Here is a 22,361-nt window from a genome sequence, read left to right as displayed (position 1 = left end):
GTTGCTTTGATTCTAACGTTTAAGACTTTTGGCATCGACTCCGTTTTAATAAATGAGTGCTGGGAGGCGTCGTTTGACTTCAGGAGCTCCTGCGATGCTCCTGCGATGCTCCTGCGATGCTCCTGCGATGCTCCTGCGATGCTCCTGCGATGCTCTTACTCTGCGGGAGAAAACCAAAAACCAAAAGTAGCAAACATGGAGCGATATGACTCGTTTAGATTTTGGGAAACGTGCATCGACAGGTACAGTGTCCTTTTCCCCGCGTCTTTAAAAATAATTCATGCATAGATCCCCCACTGAGAAAACCCTTTTATATACTTTCTCCTTTGTACACATTTTATATAGAACTATATATAATATCATTTCTCTATATCTATATTTTCAGAAAAATTCTTTCCACACAATAAAAAACAACAATTAAACAAATGCTTCAAACAAAACAACAAAAAGAGAGAAGATGGAAGAAAGAAAATCACGACTGAGGCCAGTTTGGCACTTTGTCATGAGAACATGACAGAACTCTGTTAGTTGACGGTAAATAGCGAAACTCTATTTTTCTTTGGTTTTTCTTCTCCCTCGATGAGAAATGAAACACAGCAGTACTTACTTGGCACCTAAAAATGCTGGTCGAATGAAAGATATCAGTGTTTTCATGGTTATATGTTTAGTGTACGCCTCCCCCCTCCAGACTGCTCAGCAGATCGGGAATTTTTAGAGAAGAGCAGGAGGGAGGCGTGTCAAATGAGAGGAAGAGAGCAGTAGTAAAACACGGATGTAGAAAAGAGAAGCATAATGTGCACATAACACACAGGAGATGGAAAAAGAGATGACGCCAACGTAAAAAAGAGAAAACAGCGAGGAGCGAGAGAGCATTCGTCCCTTTGACAAATGTTGGAGGTCTTGAGCCTGGAAACAGCAGACCGTCTTTGAAAACAGTATCTTTGAAAGATCTGAGTCACCCACCCCAAACTGCTCATCTGCTGCTGGACACTTCAGTTGCACCTCCACATGCCACCAGTGGAGGGAGCTGCCAAGTTTCACAGCACATGACGCAGCAGGTGTAGTTGCTTTTGGAGAAAGAAGAGAATAAGAGGACAGAACGAAGGCCCATGTCTAGAGGCCTCCCTTCCAGAGCGGAAGCAGAGCCAGTGTTCCTGGTCCCTAGGTGGCGCTGTGTCGGGCCTGTCCCTACTATACCCTGGTGGTGGAGTGGGGGTGGGGCAGGGTGTTGTTGTGGCCGGTGGAGGGGAATGTGTTGAAGGCGTGAAGAGGCTGCATGCTGGTGATGGTGCTGGGGATCACGGTGATGGTGTTTGGCTTCATCAGCGGCACGTTGTCGGGGGCGCGGCGCAGCGCCAGGGTGTAGTCGGGAGGGCAGGCGGGCCGCAGGATGTCGTGGGGTCGCAGGGGCTCCATGTCGTGGTGAGCGTCGTGCTCCCAGTCCTTCATCTGCAGGGACATGATCTCCTCCTCCTGGCTGTGAGCCAGGTCGTTGGCGGGGCCGCCCCGCTGAGGGGACAGCCGGTGCCGGCGCATCTCGTGCCGCTTGTCACGCTTGTAGTAAAGGGCGGCGAAGGCCAGGATGTTGAGGAAGAAGAGCGACGCTCCAACTGCAACTGTCACGCTCAGTTCGGTGGAGTAGTCGCAGGTGTGTCTGGGAAAGAGGTCCTGGGGCGGGCGCTCTGAGCCCTCGGGCTCAGGATCTGATGGGAAGGTAGGGTAAGGATGACGAGTGGTTCGAGGAACGTTGTTTCTGGGCCTCATGGTGCCGGGGTCACGGCCTGCGGGGGAGCGCGTAGTGGTGGGAAAGAGCACGTCGTGCAGGCTGTGAAGATGAGGGACTAATTCCAGCCAAAAGGCCACTTTGTTAGCTCTGTAGTTGTCTCTGACACGAGGTTTCAAACCGATGTGAAGGTACTGCTTGTCCTTCCAGTTGAACTTGGTCCAGATGACCTCCTCGAAGCGGTTGGGCTTGGTATGAATGAACTCGGTGTCCTGAGGGACGGGCAGGTTGGGGTCCCTGGTGGAGCATAAAGGTTAAACGTTTCAGTTCAAAGTTATATTCAGTCTCCATTATAAGTAACATGTGGAATCAATACACTGAATACAGACAGGAGGCCCATTCTCTGTGCAACCTTTAAACTATCTAAGACCAACCGGCTGCTCTGGGATCTGGATGCTTTTGGTGAACCAGTATGTTCAATTCTTCAAAGCCACACGGGAATTAAACTAGCAACCCAGATTCAAGTATTCAAGATGACTAGAAGGCTGTCAGAGAACATACAGTAACGTGTACAGTTTACACTACTGTGACATGAGGCCTACCCAGTCTTTGCGAAGTTAGTCCAGTAAGTCATGACCACAGCGCTCAGCATCACATCGTTCTTGGAGAAGTTGCACGGGAGCAGGTCCGTGGCACCGATCATCGGTACGCCGAACACGTAAGGTATCTCATCTCCGTGCGCGGCGTCGGCACTCGGGCCGCGTCTCGGTGTGGCAGTGGTGGTAGAACGTGTAAAAGTAAACTGGGGACTGAAACTCAGCATGGAGTTTGGCAGTGGCCACAGCTGGTGCCACCCACTGGTGGTCCGTAAACAGGGCCAACAGAGTCTTCCGCCGCATGTCGCCGTTGTCCCTGTCTGCCCAGTCTGTGTACATGAACTTAATGGTCTCCCTCAGGATGTCTTTGCCTGGTGAAGAAGCACAGGAGGGGACAAAAGGAGGGGGAAGAAAGATAAAAGTGAAAACTGCTAAGAGTAAAGTAACAGCAGTGCAAGACATTTTTTAAGAGATCGGTCTGATCAACAGATATGAAACCAAAGCAAATGTTGGTGAGATGAACCAAGAGCCAGGAAGTGAGTGAGAAATCTAGAGAGGAAAAAAAAGTCTTTCTGATAACAGAAGGAGTGACAGGCAGCAGAGAGGAAGCATGACTGCATTATCCAAACATGTCTGTACTGTGACTGTGGTCCGGCTGTGAGGGGTTCGCAGGCCGATCTGTCAGAAACACCGACACTGAGATTGGGAGCCCACTACCTGGGGGATGATAGCATTACTGCCCACAGAGCCTCAAAGGTTAAGGCGCAGACACGCCGTGATGTGGATGAGTGGCTCTCTTTAGCACGCTTGTCTTGTTTGATGCACTTCACTGGGCTCACATGTTACTGATTCCATTCTTTACTCGCATGTTTTAAACGCTTAAAGCACTTTCACAGGTTTTGATATTCTTTTGAAAATTCATGTGAACTCAAGCTGTCAGAATTGTAATGTAAGCTTTGATAATTGTCCACATTTGTCATTTTGATGATTATCCGTTTATTTTAATGAATACAGCAAACAGAAAAAAACGAACAAATCAACAAACGCGGCTCCTAATGAGACAAAACCTGATGATGCTGCAAAATGCAGTTAAGTGAGAGGAGGCTGTAAAATGGAATAACTGAAAAAGTGGCAGTGTACAGAGGTGGCGTCCTCACCCTCTGGGTAGCCGTAGAGGTTGTCAACAAAGTTGGAGATGGTGTAGTCGAACGCCGCAGCTGAGATGCCGTCGTTGTCCTCACTGTCGTCCACAAACTTCAGCCCCTCTCCCTGGTTCACTCCTATCAAGATGTCATAGTTTAGGAGCTCCCCCTGGTGGAGCAAATAAGGAAGAACATGCTGAGTGCTGGGACAGAGCCTGTGTGCATCACAAGTCTACAACAGGAAGTGCAGCTGAAGCACAGCTTTGTGAATTGGCAGCATTTCATTTCCCAGTAAACAAAATAAAGATTAGCTGTTGCCATGAAATTCCTACTATAAACTGTAAATACTGCAATATATGCAGGGTTCATACACATTTTTAGGGTCAAATTCAAGCACTTTTTAAGCACATTCAAGGTCAATTTTCAAGCTTTTCCAGCACATTACCAAAAAAGAAGCATGTTTCACTTTGCATCACCTCAGTAAGACCTTGTAAAAATTTAAACAAATCATCTGAGGTCGATTTAAATGTCTTTTGTTCCCCTTTTGTTAAAAGAGCAGCACACAAAAATACAGAAAAAGGAAACGGTTGCCTTACATGCATATAGTGTACAAACTCAAAAAAACACATTCCTCTTAAAAATGCGCAAATGTGAACAAATCAACTTGTTAGAGATCTTCATCTCCACTGTAAATAAACAACAAGCCAGAGAACAAGAAAACTGCACCAAACACCACAAACACCAACAAATTAATGTCTTCTCATCAGACATTGAAGCTTCTTTCCTGTGTGACATAAAAAATAAGAGACAGATGTTTGTTTGTTTTTTTAACTAGTTAAGCACCCACGTTCAGTCATCCACCCATTCACGCACACATTCACACACTGGTGATGTAGCTACAGCCACCCTGGGGCGCCACCAGGCCCTCTGACCACTACCAGTAGGCAACGGGTGAAGTGTCTTGCCGGGTGAAGTGTCTTGCCCAAGGACACAACGACCGAGACTGTCCAAGCCGGGGCTCGATTACAAGGCGAACTCCTAACTCTTGAGCCACGATCGCCCAGTGGGGACATGGGGACATTTCAATTTCCAGCAGGAAGCTCCCCCTTTTTGTTAAACCCTTTAGATCAGGGGTCGGCAACCTGCGGCTCTTTAGTCCTTATAGTGCGGCTCCGCGTGGTTTGGGGAAATAAATTAGCTGAAGTGTATTTTATTTATGTTAGTTCTTTTTTTAACTTGTAGTTCTAAATTGGAAGATTATTGTGATTTTGCAATATACAAATAAAATTATATTTTCTTATTTTTTCATCGCTCAAAATAAGCGTCACACTCGCGGAAGCCGGTGTACCCGGCGAAACGCCGTGCATTTATCGAGCCTTTCAACCCCAGATAGGCCAATTATGGCTCTTTGGCTCTTTGGGTCTTAAAGGTTGCTGACCCCTGCTTTAGATGAACAGAGTTTTTTAATTAAATACATATTCTTTAATAAATGTTCTCTTTTATAAAAAGTAGGATAATTAAAAAAACTTTTATTATACCTCTATTGAGTAGAAAAAAAACTCGTGTTTTCTGTCGTCTGTTATATAATATTAGGGATGTTTGTGACAATTAATTTCTTAATCGGCTGGACTAACCAATAGTCCACAACCAGGAAACACTGAAATTTTAAGTTAAGTTTGAAAACAGTTTAAAAAAAAATACCCCATTCCAAAATGTCTTGTGACAATCTCATTGGCTTAGGGAGTGATGATGTCATAGATCTTAAGAATCTTAAGTCCTTTGATGTTTTTCCTTAAGTAGGGGTGAGAAACAGCAAGTTTTAGTTCGTTTCAGCAGCATCTGTGTTTGCAGCCTACAAAACGTTCACCACAAGCTCTTCAAAGTCATCGTATAGAAACTCCAACATGTTTCCAAGGAAAAAACAACCAATTCAAAAAGATTACGCCGCCTCTCCTTCCTGGCGTGGCCGGCCAATTTCCCCAAATGGCTCCTCATCCTTCCAAAGGGCGTTAGAGGAGAGTAGGAAGGAAAACTACCTTCTCCAGAAAAAAATGCAACAAATTGAAGAAGAGAAACTTCAACTGGAGGACAAATGTAGACGAATGGAAGCCCAAAATAAAGAGCTGGAAGAAAGACAACAGCGCCAGCCGGACATAAAAATTATTAATGAGGGCTGGGGAATCAAGTTTGCTCAGACCCGAGAGCAGATTGTGCACCTCATTAAAGAAAACAGGCAAAAGAGTGCAGAACTAAAAGAAATGACCAACCAGCTCCAAGACAAGAAAACGATGACTGATAAGATACAACGGGATCTCCAATACATGGACCGAAAAAATCGGCTCCTCCAAAGACAGCTCCATGAAGCTGTGGAAGAAAAGAAAGAATTCCTCCAACAGAAGGAAGAGCAGGACAAAAAGCAACGAGACATGCAGCACGAACTGAAGAGCATGCAGGAAAAATACCGCATGCTGAAAGAAAGCCTGGATGAAACACTGCGCCAAAATAAAGACCTTCTTCAACAGAAAGAGCAACAGCAGGAAAGACTGAAAGAAGTGTTAAGGTTCAAAATTGAGGAGGGAGAGTACAAACCACTCTTGGTCCAGAAGCTCTTTGGTCAAACAATGATTTTAATGAACACACGTGTGGGAAGACACTCTGTACGCAGACAGCCAGTAGTCCTCGACTTAATCAAAGCATGAACAGATATTTTATAGCATCAGGGTTTGATTTACTGACGCCCCTTCATGCGTCACAGATACATTTTATACATAGATCAGATCAACATCACCATGACTTTTCACCCAGAAAATCATCTTCTATTTTCATGGCTTGTACTTTCCGTTCTTGTCTCAAAGTGAATTGTTCCTCTTTCTTGTCGAGACATAACTAATCTCTCCTCTAAATAAGTCTAACTAATTTGTGTGTATGTGTTGACCTCACATGCTCTTTGTGTCACCTCTTCACCTACTGTCTGTGTCTCGTCCTCAAATGCTCTTTCTCAATTCACCTGTTGCACTTCTGACCTTTTACCAGACCAGAAGCTCACTGAGACTATGTGTATGTCTTCTACTAAATAAATGTTTTAACCAAGAACCTCTACTAAAACCTTAATATGAAATGGTCTGATATATAAGTGTTTTGTAAGCATGTATTGCAATTCCTTCTATGGCTCCAAGTCACTTGCACAATAGATTGTCCGAACATCGCGCCGAACAAAGCTTCCGACCCCCAATTAATTGACCGAGCTCCAACTCTTTAATAAGCACAGATATGCATTGTGTATAAAATAGTCATAACTGCTTAAGGCCTTCTTAAAGCTATCTGTTACATTGTTAAAGCCTCGTCTTAGCCTGCTGCTCAAAATAACTTCCTGCTTCTGCAACTCTCTGCAAGCCTGTTTCCTGTCAGCCTGTGACTTTTTAGCCTTTCTGAAAGACACACACTGTTCAACCCCTGAATGCAATATAAACTCCAGATTATATTATTAATGCAATGGTAATGATGACAATTATTTAACAATAGCAGTAAAATAATTTCCCTGCTCCACAGAAGGAAAACGTGTCGTCCAGGACTTTGAGTCTAAAAATCTAAAACTGCAAGAGTTTTGTAATCAGCTGGAGGACAAAGCAACTAAAGTGGAAGAAGAAAAGGACAAACTGGAGAAACGCTGCTCACAGATGCAGAGAAGGATCGATCAGATAGCGAGAAACAGCTCCGAGCTCGTTAAGGGGATTTTGGTGGAATTCAATAACTTGAAGCGTGAAAACACTCAAATACAGGCGCAAAAACAACAAGAAGACAAAATACATGAAGACCTGCAGCTCACGCTCCAAGAAATCCAGAAAAGAAACGAGCAGTTAGAAGACAAGGACAAAGAGGTCCAACAGAGAAATGCAGACATGCACAAGGACAAGCTGATACAGGAGGCAACATCCAAACAACTCAAAGACAAGCTTGAAGAACAACAAGCAACATTGGAAGAGGTGGAACAAAGATGTGAGAAACTTGAAGAACAAAACGCAGAAACCATCGATGAGCTGAGAAATCTCATCCTGGAGAAAAAAGCGCTCGTGGAAAAGTGCATGAAAAAAAAGAAAAAATGGTCCCACTTGTTCCGGAGGAGAGACGCTACTGCTTCCTCACCTGATGTAGCCTCGTCTTGCTCCACCTCTGTTCACCCCCCCAACCAGTCCCGGCCGTTGACTGTCCCCTCCTGAGCCTGGTTCTGCCGGAGGTTCCTGCCCGTTTAAAGGCAGTTTTTCCTCCCCACTGTCGCCAACTGCTTGCTCAGAGGGGATTGTTGGGCTTTTCTCTCCTCTGCCTTGTTTCTTCATTTACTTGTTTAACTTTTTTCATTATTACTTCATTTTACCTTGTTTCTTCATTTACTTGCTTGTTTAACTTTTTTCAACTTATCGAAATAATAAACCAATTAAATTTATCCTTTGAGTATTTTTCATCTCATCTTTACAGAATCTTTCCAAAACATTTTCAAACATTCAGATCTGTCTTTTATTTTCTTCTTGAAGCCTCATAAATGGTGAACTAAAAACCCGGAACATGGTTTGAAACATAGTTTCAGCTGAAACTGGCATAACATGCTGTGTGTGTGTGTGTGTGTGTGTGTGTGTGTGTGTGTGTGTGTGTGTGTGTGTGTGTGTGTGTGTGTGTGTGTGTGTGTGTGTGTGTGACAGGGTATCACTAGTTAGGTCATCATGTTTAGACTCATTCACTCCAAAATTATTTAGGCCAAATCTTTAAAACAGTGTCATTTCATACACATTTTCAATTCACTTCAATCGCACAAATGCAGAAATAATTATTTGCAGTATCTTATTTATTATGAGAATGTCATGCCTGATCATTTGTACCTACACCACCAAAAATGGGGGCAAAAGGGAGGAGATCATGTTTAATCGGTTATAAGAAAAGGTCAGAAATATAAGTGCCGACATGAGCAGTGTCCACAGAAACCTCTGACTCTCAGCTCAAAGCTCATATAAACCATTTCTACAACCAGCAAACAAACAAAGACACCGAACAGTTAAAAGAGCAGTGACGTCACCACGAATCTGTGGTCAGGTAATATCCATGTTTTGATTGATGATTTTCTGGAGTTAAATGTGAACCGAAGCATATTTTGGGTGTTATATGCTATTAAATACTTTTTAATTTATTTAAAAGTATTTAATAGCATATAACACCCAAAACATGCTGGGTGTGGAAATAAAAAAATCAGAATTTCCTCTGTTTGAGTCACAGTAACTTTGACATAGTAACATTTGCAGTAAGTCCTAAATGTTCACCTTTAAAATCCCTCCCTCTGTTCATTTTGCCCACATCATGTTTCAGTGGTTGGCCTCAGGTTCTTCAGCTTCCTGACAGTCTGAAGTCAGCTGACAGAGTTTCACCTGCTAAATACACAGAAAATCTTGTTAAAGCCGCACAGTTTGCCCAACAGTAATATTCCCATTAAGCCCTTTCTAAACACTTTATAACAATGTGTCATCACTAAATTATAAACTTCTTCTCCAGATCTGCACGACTGCACTTAGTCACAGACTTTATTTAATTGTCCTGCGGCTGCTATCATATATTTTACCAAACAGTTCTTCTCACACAGTCACAGATATATTTCTCTCAATGCAAACTTCACTCATGTCTCAGACAGGAAACTTGAGTTTTTCTTTTTTTCTGTCCCCACTCATTCAACTAATTTGCATATTGAGTCACATCTCGAGAAGTTGCCCTGACAACAGAAATGCATATTCAAAACATTGCTGCATAATTCAATTATTATTCTTTTATTTTTATTTCTACAGTCGTCACTTCTTTTGCTCAATCAGCTGGAAACCACTTCTAATTCACTATTTTAAACCTGCTTTAAGCTTCTAATCCCTGGTTGGTCCTCCCAGTCTCTTTTTCCTTGTCACAAAAGTCGCTCTATTGTCCTGCAACTTCCTGAGTTATTCCTCAGCTTCAGCCTTTAAGTGTGTTAAATCTACACCATTCAGCATTTATGTCATGTATTCACATTCATGAGTGTAAGCATGTCTTCATTGCGTGTATGTTGTGTGTTCATATTAATATTGAGTGTAAGCTGGTCTTCGTTGCCTCGATGTGTTTTTATAATCAGATTTAATTCCTGCATCTTTGCGCTGAACTGTGGATTCAAACTGTCTCACTTCTGATTCTCTCCAAAAACAATTTCACATGTGACAATTTCTACATGTGTGTTTTCTATTTTTCTATTCATTTATGTATTATTAGTTCATTTATTTCTTTAACTCTCTCTCTTACTTTTTTTATTTACCTTTCTATTGCGATGCTCTGGATGTTTCTAAACCCCACAAATGCAGTCTCACTGTTCAACCCAATTTTCCTATGCTGGCATCCTGGCAGCTGCACGCTTGACTTTTCTCAGTTCATGGGCAGTTATTTTGCGCCTTGGTTTTTCCACACGCTTCTTGCGACCCTGTTGACTATTTTGAATGAAACGCTTGATTGTTCGATGATCACGCTTCAGAAGCTTTGCAATTTTGAGACTGCTGCATCCCTCTGCAAGATATCTCACTATTTTTGACTTTTCTGAGCCTGTCAAGTCCTTCTTTTGACCCATTTTGCCAAAGGAAAGGACGTTGCCTAATAATTATGCACACCTGATATAGGGTGTTGATGTCATTAGACCACACCCCTTCTCATTACAGAGATGCACATCACCTAATATGCTTAATTGGTAGTAGGCTTTCGAGCCTATACAGCTTGGAGTAAGACAACATGCATGAAGAGGATGATGTGGACAAAATACTCATTTGCCTAATAATTCTGCTCTCCCTGTAGACTTTTGTCTTATCGCCTTAACCTCCATGGTCTCAAATTCTTTAAGGATATAATTTATTTTAACCGGATTAGGGCAAATTTCATTTATCAAAATATTCCTGATCACTTTGTTTGTAAACCTGCTGTCACCAAATTCAACTCCAGCTATGCAGAGCTGCCTCAGTCCAGGAGAAATTTTAGAGTGCACAATATCTTCTTTTATCATTGATCTCAAAGGGACTGGGATGGCTTTCACTGGGGATTTATATCTCTTAGCAGTACATCTTACATCAAATTTCTCACAAAACGTCTCATGTTTTAGTAAGACCCCATTATCATCCATAAAATGAGCTACAGCCCAAATCCCTTTAGATCTCCATTCATCCACGTACACAGATTTCCTACACAAACGGATATACCTGTTGTTCCATATAGGGGTGTTGTGAGGAGTAAAGCTATGTTTATAGATTAATTTCCAGTAGAGACGGACCTGCTGATGGAAAGCTGAGAGTTTAACAGGTAACGAACTGCAATCAAAGTCACAACGTAACAAAAAGTCTATTCCACCCATTTTGCCAAAAATCACATTGGGAATAATGTTCCAAAAGGAATTTTTGTTCCTAATGAAAGATCTTAACCATTTCAATTTTAGTACACCATTCATAACATCAAAGTCAGTGGCATTAGCCCCACCCTCTTCATAATTCTTAATCACATCATTTTTCTTTATATAATGACATTTGTTCCTCCATATGAACCTAAAATTAAGAGTATTTATAGATTTAATTAGTTTTGGAGGTATGGGCAGAGAAAAGGCTGGATAGATGAGTCTGGACAGACTGTCCATGTTGGTTAGCAAGATTCTCCCAAACAGAGTTATGTCCCTTTGCAGCCACATGTTTAAAATTGACTTACACTTTTCTATATTGGTACAGATATTCTTATTTTCTGTTGATGTCTTATCCTTGCAAATTACAATGCCCAGATACTTCACCTCTTTTTTGATCTGCATATTATTTATTGCTTGCAGGGGACACTCATGCAGAGCTAGAATTTTGCATTTATTAATATTCAGCTGTAGGCCAGAAGCTTTGGAGAAATGGTTGATCGCCTGCAAGGCTAAAGGAATCTGGTCCTCATTTTTTAGAAACAGGGTGGTATCATCTGCCAGCTGACTGATTATTATCTGTTCACCCATCACAGTTAACCCCTTAATGTGACTGTTTTTAATCAAAATAATTCCTCTGACACAGAAGACCTACATTCCTGGTTTAATTCTTGCTGTCAAAAAATCATGGACTCTGTGGCTCCTTTAAAAACCAGGCAGCTTAAGGCTAAACCTGAGCCTTGGTTTAATGAGAGCAGTCGTGCTGTTAAGAGGGAATGTCGTCGAGCAGAACGGAGGTGGAAAAAGGATAAACTGCATGTATCATTTCAAATTCTCAAAGACTGCTGGCATCGCTACCAGAACACTGTTAAAGAGGCAAAAAGGGAATATTTTGCAAATATTATTTCTTCCAACTGTCATAACCCACGTGTGTTATTTAGGACCATTGACACTGTTCTTAATACTCCTTTGAATGTCTGTTTGGAAGTTTCTCCTGAGATTTGCAATGATTTTCTGAACTTTTTTATTGAAAAGGTTGTCACCATCAGGGCTCTTATCACAGCTCCTGATTCTGACCCCTCTGTCTCTGTCCCTTGCGCTGCTGTTTTCACTCAGTTTGAGCTTGTGACGCTCTCCTCTTTAGAGGATGTGGTTCGCCATATTAAGCCCACAGGTTCCCCACGGGATCCTGTCCCTCCACAATTCTTTAAAGAAATTTTTCCTAGTATACAACAGTATGTCCTTGACATTATTAACAGCAGTCTGTCTTCTGGTGTGGTTCCTGCAAATTTCAAACATGCAGTAGTACAGCCACTGCTTAAGAAACCTGGCCTTGATCACACAGTTTTAGCGAACTATAGGCCTATTTCCAAGCTGCCTTTAGTCTCCAAGGTTTTAGAGAAAATTGTTTTTAGTCAACTGAAAGATTTTCTAGATGAAAATGGAATCTTTGAGGTTTTTCAGTCAGGTTTTAAAACCCTTCACAGCACAGAATCTGCATTACTAAGGGTTTTTAATGACATCCTTCTGGCATGTGATTCTGGTAAACATGTTGTTCTTGTCTTGCTTGACCTAACTGCTGCCTTTGACACAGTAGACCACTATATTTTAATTTCTCGATTACATGATGTAGTGGGTATTGGTGGCACTGCACTCAATTGGTTTAGGTCTTATTTGTCAGATAGAACTTTCTCTGTCAGCCTTCTCGGTTACGAATCGTCTTCTGCTCCTCAGTCATGTGGTGTCCCACAGGGCTCAATTTTAGGGCCACTGCTCTTTTCTCTGTATCTACTGCCTCTGGGTTCTATCCTTAGAAGGCATGGGATCTCATTTCACTGTTATGCCGATGACTGCCAAATTTATTTGACACTAAAACGCAAGGATGCCATCTCCATAAAACCTCTCTTGACATGTCTAGATGACATTAAAGCTTGGTTGGCTCGAAACTTTTTAAATTTTAATAAAAAGAAAACAGAAGTGTTGGTGTTTGGACCCAGTGGTCCCTGTGAGTCCTCCTCTGTTGTTTTAGGATCCCTGGAAGTCTATTTTAAATCTGTTGTTACTGACCTTGGTTTTAAGTTGGACAGTGATTTTAAATTGGACAACCAAATCAGAGCAGTGGTGAAGTCCAGTTTTTATCATTTAAGGCGACTGGCAAGACTAAAATCTTTTCTTTCGAGGCAGCACCTTGAAACAGTGATCCATGCTTTTATTTCTTCCCGCCTGGACTACTGTAACTCACTTTATGTGGGGGTCAGTCAGTCATTGCTCTCACGTCTGCAGCTGGTTCAAAATGCGGCTGCACGACTCCTAACAGGAACTCGAAAAAGAGAGCATATAACCCCCGTGCTGGCCTCTCTGCACTGGCTGCCTGTGTCTTTTAGAGTTAATTTTAAAATTCTTATGTTTGTTTTTAAATGTCTACACAGTCTTGCCCCGCCTTACCTCTCTGAGCTTCTTCATCCCCACATACCCTGTCGGTCTCTCAGGTCAGCTGACCAGCTGCTCCTGGAGGTACCGAGATCCAGGAGGAAGCTCAGAGGGGACAGGGCCTTCTCTATTGTGGCTCCAAAATTATGGAATAATTTGCCCATGCATGTTAGAGAGGCCCCTTCACTGTCCACTTTTAAATCACGTCTTAAAACCCACTTTTATTCCTTGGCTTTTAACCTCAGTGAGACTTAGTTTCTTTTTTAATGCAGTAGTTATTTAATTAATGATTTCACTCTTCTTTTATTTGTTTTTTATTTATATCTCATGTAATTTTATTTTACAGTTCCAATGTACAGCACTTTGTGTCAGCTGTGGTTGTTTTAAAGTGCTTTATAAATAAAGTTGATGATGATGATGATGAAAATAGACAACAGCTCAGCAACCATGATGAACAGAAGTGGTGAGCTGCTACATCCCTGCCTTATCCCTCTATTAACCTCAAACCTTGAACATGTACCATGTTCTAGCAAAACAGAGCTGTTAATGTCATTATATAGCATCTCTATAACATTGATAAAGTCCTCTCCAAAACCAAAAGACTGCAGAGTTTTTAATATGAACGTATGTTCAACTGAGTCAAATGCTTTGTAAAAATCCAAGAACAGGATGTACCCTCTCTCTTGGATTAATTCACTGTATTCAAGGAGATCCAAAACCAGCCTAATATTGTTATGAATTAGTCTTCCTTTCAAAAAACCTGATTGTGTTTCACTGATAATGTTTGAGATGCCTTTCTTTAGCCTCTCAGCTACAGCTCCAGACAGGATCTTATAGTCAGTGTTTAGTAAGGTGATGGGTCTTAAATTGTCTAAAATTCTTTTATCCTTACCCGATTTAGGGATCAGGGTTATCAGCCCTTGTTTCGTGCTCGGCATCACTTCTTTTTTCTCTATCGATTCCTTTAATGCATCAAACAATAAAGTTCTTAGGTCCTTCCAGAAGAATTGATAAAAATTAGTAGTGAGTCCATCTGTCCCTGGGGACTTGTTTAATGCCATTTTCATGACCACCAAATCCAGTTCCTCAATTTTAAGCTCTGAATCACACAGATCTTTGAACGGCTTGTCAATACATGGGATGAGATTATGAATCTTATCAAAGAAACTATCAGAATCAGCTGCTGAATATTCTGAGGAGTACAATTTGGAATAAAAAGTGAAGACTTCTTTTCCAATCTTTCTGAAATCTTTACATTCAGTCCCATTTATCAACAAGCTTGAGATTAGATTTCTCTGCTGTCTGCACTTTTCCAGCTTACTAAAATATGATGAGTTCTTTTCACCTGCCTCAATCCACTTGGCTCTCGATCTTATAAAGGCACCGTGGGCTTTCTCTAGGTAAAGATCGTCTAATTTAGTTTGTAACTCCATCAATTTATTCTTTTCTTGCACGTTTAGTTTTTCTTTACTACAGCACTGAGTTATTTCACGAAGTAAATTACTTTCATATTCCCGTTTTTCCCTGTTCAGTTCTTTGCAGAATTTTATAGTGAATTCTCTGATTTTGAATTTAATAAGTTCCCATTTCTGTATATTACCCACTACTGAGTCATCATTTTTTATATCTGTAATTTTATGTCTAATTTTATCACAATACTTGTCCTTATTTAAAAGGCTGGCATTAAATTTCCAATATCCCCTGCTACTACGTTTCATCCTTGTTGGTTCTAAGACAAGATCAATGAAACAGTGATCAGATAGGGGTGCTTTGGAGATTTTAGATGGTGAAGTACACCTCAAAATGTCATCGCTCACTAACCAATAATCAATTCTTGACCTGCTTTCTCCATTAGGTTTAAACCATGAATAATTCTTAACTCCAGGATTCAAACTTCTCCAAATGTCTGTAAAATTATTATCACTAGAAAAGTTCTCAATAATGTTATTCTGTTGCCTCCTTCCTAAGCGAGGAGGCCATCTGTCCATCCATTCATCTGAGGTCATGTTCCAGTCTCCTCCTATTAGGATGTAATCTGTGGGGTACATAACTTTAAACTCTGAAATAACATTTGTTAGATTTTCCAATAGACGTTTATTTTGACCTTCGTTATTATGTCCATAAAGATTTGTAACAATTAGAAATATACCTTCGCTCTTCAAGCTGCAGTTGACCAATGACCCTCACTATCAGCTTTATATGTTATAATCTCCCCTGGGAACTTATTAAAACAAATCGCCACACCTCCAGATCTGTTAGATCCACGACTGAAAAGAATCTTGTCTCCCCACTGATTAGCCCAAAAGGTAACATCGGCATCCACAGAGTGAGTCTCTTGTAAAAACAGACAGTGACATTTTTGCCCCTTGCAAAATAAAAAAAGTGCCTTTCTCTTAACAATTTCCTTCAAACCCCGAACGTTTAATGAACCAAAAGAAATTTTTGAGTGAACCATAATAAGAATATGCTAAGAAAATAACTTTTTTTTAAAAAAAGAAAAGAAAAATATATAAACATGAGTTTAAATTGTAACACTTGTCACCAACTCAGTGACTAATAACCTTTAACTTTAAGTAGAACTCTTTTGTCCCATTAATAATATTCCACTGTATACAGTCTTACATAGTGATGTGCGATACCACTGATTTTCTTTCCGATCCGATACCAAGTAAAATACCAAGGGTGGTATCGGCGATACTGATCTGATACCGATACTCTGTACAAAAACTTGTTTCATTGCATTTCATAATTCAAATTCAAAATTCAAATTCAAATTTTATTTGTCACGTACACAGTCATACACAGTACGATATGTAGTGAAATGCTTGGACAACTGCTCGTGACCTAAAGAAAACAAAAAAGGAAAAGGCTATGAATAAGATAGGAAATAAATATGAAAAATTAAAAAGGGTAAATTTAACTAGGAAGGAATAAAATATAAATTAAGGTTAAAAATGAAATAACTGTACAACACAAATTAGAATGAAGGGTAAATTTAACTGGGAAGAATAAGATAAAATATATAAATTAAAGTTGAAAATAAAATAACTGTACAACAAAATACACAATACACAATATAGAACTATATAAGAATGTATGAAGAAATCTAAATATAAATAAATATATACACAATAACAGCAGCTGTACAAGTATTAACTGGAAATGAAGAATATAGTGACCAGTGTTGTGCAAAAACAATGTCCAGAATGTCCAGTGTGTGTGTAAGAACCATATGTGTGGGTCAGTACTGTGTGGTGGTGTGATTGAGAGACCGTATCGCCTGCGGGAAGAAGCTCCTCCTCAGTCTCTCTGTGTTGGTCTTCAGGGAGCGGAATCGCTTTCCTGACCTCAGCAGAGAGAACAGTCTGTTGTTGGGATGGCTGAGGTCCTTCACGAGCTTCCTGGCCTTGGTCCAGCACCGCCTGCTGTAGATTGAGTGCAGGTCAGGGAGCTCGGAGCGGATGGTGCGCTCAGCTGACCGCACAACCCTCTGTAGAGCTCGTCTGTCCTGCATGGTGCTGTTCCCGAACCAGGTTAAGATGTTTCCATAATTGTATTATGTAATTGTAATAATAACATAACCATATTGCTTCATAATGATTAGAGGACATCAGACAACTTGTTTTTATTGCTTAATAATGCAGAATAATCATATAGAAATAAAAAAAAACTGACGTTGTGCGCTATTTGAGCATGTTGCCTGCCTGCAGCACTAAAGGACTCTGCGAGAGACGTCTGTCTCGCCCTAGCAGCACCTGTCCCTGTCCTCCCCTTCAGTTCACCTCAACATAAGCTCATCATATTCTGTGATGTGATTTACTCCGAGGTGTTTGAAGAGGTCAGTGGTGTTGCCACAACAACGTGTCCACACAGGACTCTGTTTGCGCTCAGCCATTGTTGTGAGTGTGCACGCCAGGGGCTGCGACACATTTATACAGCCGTATTCCGCATATGACTATGAAAGGCGTAAGAGGAAGTAGTTCCTTCCAAATTAGACGATCCGAATTGTCTAATTTGGTGGCTGTAGCTCAGGTGGCAGAGCAGGTCAGCCACTAATCAGAAGGTCGGTGGTTCGATCCCAGGCTGCCTCCTGGCTGCATGCCAAATATCCTTGGGCAAGATACTAACCCCATGTTTGCCTACTGGTGGTGGTCAGAGGGCCCGGTGGCGCCAGTGTCCGGCAGCCTCGCCTCTGTCAGTGCGCCCCAGGGCAGCTGTGGCTACAATGTAGCTTGCCATCGCCAGTGTGTGAATGTGTGTGTGAATGGGTGAATGACTGAATGTAGTGTGAAGCGCTTTGGGGTCCTTAGGGACTAGAAAAGCGCTATACAAATGCAGGCCATTTACCATTTCCACTGCGTTCATTTTAATGGAAAAACTACAAATTTACCCCAGAGTACTAAAATATCGATATTATAATATGAGAATCGATTCTAGAACATAAATTGCTGGTATCGGAAGAATCGATATTTCAGTATTGATCCGCACACCACTAGTCTTACATCAAGTCTTTCATTCAACGTCGATGATCCTCCGTCCTTCGATGTATCCATGAGGACCCCGGAAAAAGGCCCGTTTCCCAGCCCGTCTGGCTTGTTCAATTTGCGGCCACAGCCGCCTCCTCTCTTCCCAGTCCTCCCGCGGCAGTACCTCAGCGAAGTGGAAACCCCCGTTCTTACAGACAGCCGAATCTTTGGTGCGACGCCAAATCTCCTCTTTCACGTGTCTCAGAGCAAACAGAATGATGATATGTCGGACCTTGTTCTCAATCTTCTTCCCAACTCTATGCACCACATCCACAGATTCTTCAAGCTTTGATATCATATCAGGTGCGATCTTGCCAAGAATTCCAATAACCAGCGATCTGACACCTTCATCTCTTTTCTCTTCTAATCCTTTAATCCGGAGGCACCACCTCATTTTGTACCTTTCTTGCTCTCACACTCTCTCCTTGAGATCGTAGTTATCTTTGGTCAACTGCTCGTTTCGTCTCTCCAACTCTTTAACCTTTTGTTTACATTCTTTCACCTCCTCCGAGTTGAACTGAACCGCTTTGGCTAGGCTGGCTAGCATCGTACTAGCTTGCTTGCATTGCACACTCAGGTCAGCTAGCTGCTCGTCCACTCTTTTTTCAAGGTTTTTTCTACGTAGTCATGATCCGTTCCTTCTCTGCTGTCTTCCTTTCCATCACATGGCGATGTTGTTTCTTGTTTTTTGAGGTCGAGTTTGAATTTAGCAGGTTTAACTATACTTGGGGCAGTCATTTTACTACTTTCGAGTGGAAACAATAACGAACACAAAGTAAATTCTGCGACAAGTTCAACGAGCTCCTAATTCGTGCGACTGCTCAACTCGCCATCTTGCGCCACCGTCTCACTACTAGATGAACTTGTGACACACATCTGCAGCAGAGGCTGAGTGGCTGCTCTCACACCTGGAGCATCCAAATCGACCCACAAACACGTTGAAAGATGCAATGCCATCAATGTGGATTGTCAAGACTGAGAGACCTCTTCCCTCTGACCCCTCCCCAAACCCTCAAACCCTCCTACCCACCTCGACATACAAACTCTGTGTGGCTTCACGTGTTCTGTTGATGTTTACATGATCGAAATAACTTGAACACAAACACAAACACAAACAAAGAGGAAGACCGCACCGGAAGGAAACAACTACAAGTCCCAGCATCCTCTGTGTTTAGGGAGCAGCAGTGAAAGTGAAAGCAGGAGGAGGAAGGTGGAGCTGAGGCAGGTGAGTGTTAACATGAATATGTTTCTTCTTATGACATAAAATAATTCCACGCTGTTCGTGTCTGTGGGTGAAATGTGAGGCCGGTCGGCTCCTCTGAGCGCTGGTTTCCTGTAAGTAGAGAGGAAGTGAGTTTAGCTGAGCCTCCGTTTAGTGTGAGAGAGCAGGAGGAGAGTGAGAGCTGTGCTGAGGCAGGGTGAGTGTTAACACCGCTCTGACATTACTGTGTCTCTGTGGCGGGAACAACAGGCTCCGTCAGTGGAGGCAAAAATAATCAGACTTTGGTTTTTCAAAGGAAACAACTTTATGTCGGAAGTTCCCGCACGCTCATTGGATAACGATGTGTCAATCTCGAGCTATTAGCCAATGAGCGTGCGGATTCACAGAAAGACCCGCCTTTATCACGGGACTTTAAAAACTACAATGGCGACAGAAACTCCGTGAGTGGAGTTCAGGGTGACGTTATGAAACTGTGACGTTTGAGCCACTTCCCGTTGAACGTGAAACTGATGGTTTCTGGTGTTTGGGTCTGTTTTTCTGTATTTATGCAGATAAAGTGTAAACTCAGATGAATTATACCATCAAATGTTAAAGGAAAATATCAGGATGAGTGTCTGTGAGCTGAGAAGGACGTGAAGCGAGCAGTTTATCCCAGAGCTGAAGCTGCTCTGTGTGCAGAGATGAGCTCAGATTCCTGCTGTGATTGATCAACAGTCACAGAAATGTAGACTTGTAGTTATTACTGCAGTATGGTCACAGCAGATACTGATAAACATGTATTATGAGGATGGATGATCAAGTTTCTCACTCTCTCCTTTAAATCTCAGTTTTTTTCTTCTTCACAGTTTATCTGTTAATTTATTAATGAATAACACTGAAAGAGTTTCTGTTATATTTCCCCTTGAACATCAGCTTATTAGGGCGACATTAGGAAATAGCCCCCCTCCAAAGAATGAATAAATGAATGATGATAATAATAAAATGATTAAAAAGCAGAGCTCAGAGTGGTAGAATGGTCAAACATGGATCCACGGGTGGTTCAACTGCATTTGGTGACGTGACTAAAGCAAATCTTTCAAATAATCCCACCATCAACGGGATGTTGTCTCCTTTACTACGGTTACTTTACTTGGTCACCGTGTGAATTTCTTTGAAATGAACCAAATTCTTTTATTTGTTGGTTGTTGCATATTTAACCTCTACAGTCAGGAAAGGAGGAGATGAGGCCTCAACAATGTTGGGTTGTAGCTGTGCTTCAGGTTAGAGTGAGTGTCCATGGAATAAATGTAAGTCAGTGAACTGGAAACATGACTGTGTTCAAACTTTGTTTCCTTTTTATAATGAGTCTAATCAAAGGTGGACAGAAGTATCTCCACTTTGACTTTTCTGTGTCACCATCAGAGCTTCTGCACAGTGTTTCTGGGGCAGATAACATTGCAGCATTATGGAGACATTATGGAGACAAAAAGAAAAGCGTCTGGACTTCTTTAAGTTAAACTTTAAAGAAATCCAGACGCTTTTCTTGGACTGTTGGTTTCAGTGTTTAGTCTCATTCACACACTCCCTCAGACTCTTCACACACACTGATTTGCTGACATAAACACACTCCTGTGTGCTTCACACACACACTGAGGACCATCTACAGACTGTGAGCTCCGTCTTCTTTGTCTTTGGAGCCGAACTCTGACAAAGTTAGGAACAAAACTTTCTCCAGCGTGTGAACTTTCCTCCTAGACTCAGTCTGAGCAGTCAGACCACATATTTCTACAGCAGCACATGAAGGTGTGGCTCACACACACACAGGTGAAGGAAACAGCTGCAGTATTAAAAACTGCTTCACTGTCTACAAATATATGAACTGAATGTTTCTTTCAGGCTGTAAAAACCTTATTTATCCTCCATTACAGTCCTGCATTCAGAGCATTACTTCTGTTATATTAGTACATGTATTTTATTCTGATGAACACATGAAACTCTGAGCTGGATTGAATCCATTGAATCAGAGTCCAGGACTCAGACTAAACACACTGAATGTGTCCTGAGCTCGGCCGCTGTTCCACAGTAACTGCTGTCAGAGTCACTGTTACTGAGTTAGCTTAGCTAGCAGAGCAGCTAGCAGTTAGAGTATGAACTCTGTAAGCAGTCAGCTCGGTCCTGGACATGGTTACTGACATAAAGCTGCTCTCTGCAGCCATGTTTGACCTGCTGCTTTGTAGGACTACAGTAATGGAGGATTTGGAGGCTGAACTGGGCTCTGTGACACTTTTTGTAGTGAACTGATGAAAGCTGCGTCTCAGATGGATGTTAGTCCAACACATCAGACATGACCTCTGCAGCTCTCAGTTGATGTGCACATGAATGATTTGTGTTTCCTCTGCAGGTGAAGGTAGAAAGTGTGTGTGAGCTGATGTGAATTGAGCAGCATGGATCAGTGTGAGGACAGAGAGGAGGGAGTCCCTCCCTCTAAAAGCACTCTGTGTGGGGAACATGAGAGCCAGACCAAAGCTCAGAGGTGAGATGACCATCTCTAACTGTCCATGACTCTTCTCCATGTCACAGCTCAGCACTCACATCACTGCTCCATCATTATTCACACTCATACCTCTGTGTGTGTTGTTTTAAAGCCCAGAGCTGTGGGGCGTACCAGGCTCAGCTGGACATAACCCTGAAACTAATCCAGAGCCTGGACCTGAACCCAGCTGTGTTTCCTTAAAGAGCAACTACTCGAAGGATGCTGGTGTAAACTTTAACAAAAGACTGTTATGTGACAAAGAGTAAGTACATTATTTTTATGAGTTTCACATTGTTCATCATGTCTTTAATTTAATATTTCCAGTTTTCCTTCCTGTCTCATGAAGCTGTGACATTTATTGTTTTTCTTTTAGGATCAATAAGAGGCCAGAATCTCCTGGACCTGAACCCAGCTGTGTTTCCTTAAAGAGCAACAGGTCGAAGGATGCTTTTATAGACTTTAAAGGCTGTTCTTCTGCTGCTGAGAGGTAATGTGTGTCTAGATGTTGTTCCTGACTCTGTATTTCTGAATAAATCCTCATGTTTGATATCAGCTCAGCTCTTTTTCACACACATTTCTATGTTGGTATGTGAAGCGGTGTGTGTTGGAGTGTTTCCACAAACACAGCAGTCAGAGTGGAAAGAGTGGATGTTGTAGGAGGTGTTTGTGTAGTGAAGAGGCTGAGTGTCTGTAGGACTCCAGCTGCTCCAGCAGGTGTCTCCTTTGTGCTTTGCTTCAAACACAGTGTAGGGAGGAGCTTCCACTCAGGTGTTTCAGGTGTTGC

General features: G+C 41.9%; 1 protein-coding gene and 1 pseudogene across 1 annotated transcript in view; one reads left to right on the top strand and one right to left on the bottom strand.

Annotated features, from left to right (window-relative positions):
* LOC146577727 (protein NLRC3-like) overlaps positions 1-22,361 on the top strand; it is a 620,451-nt gene that overhangs the window by 189,584 nt on the left and 408,506 nt on the right. The window lies entirely within an intron of this gene.
* Positions 1,192-18,390, bottom strand: LOC146577736 (neuroligin-2-like; annotated as a pseudogene).

Source organism: Mchenga conophoros, linkage group LG3 (genome assembly GCF_057382185.1).
Source record: "Mchenga conophoros isolate Kocher_MC1m ecotype Shallow Benthic linkage group LG3, M_conophoros_male_GT1.1, whole genome shotgun sequence".
Classification (NCBI taxonomy): domain Eukaryota; kingdom Metazoa; phylum Chordata; class Actinopteri; order Cichliformes; family Cichlidae; genus Mchenga; species Mchenga conophoros.
The sequence above is the reverse complement of the archived record's forward strand: the minus strand, read 5'-3'. Positions and strand labels throughout refer to the sequence as shown.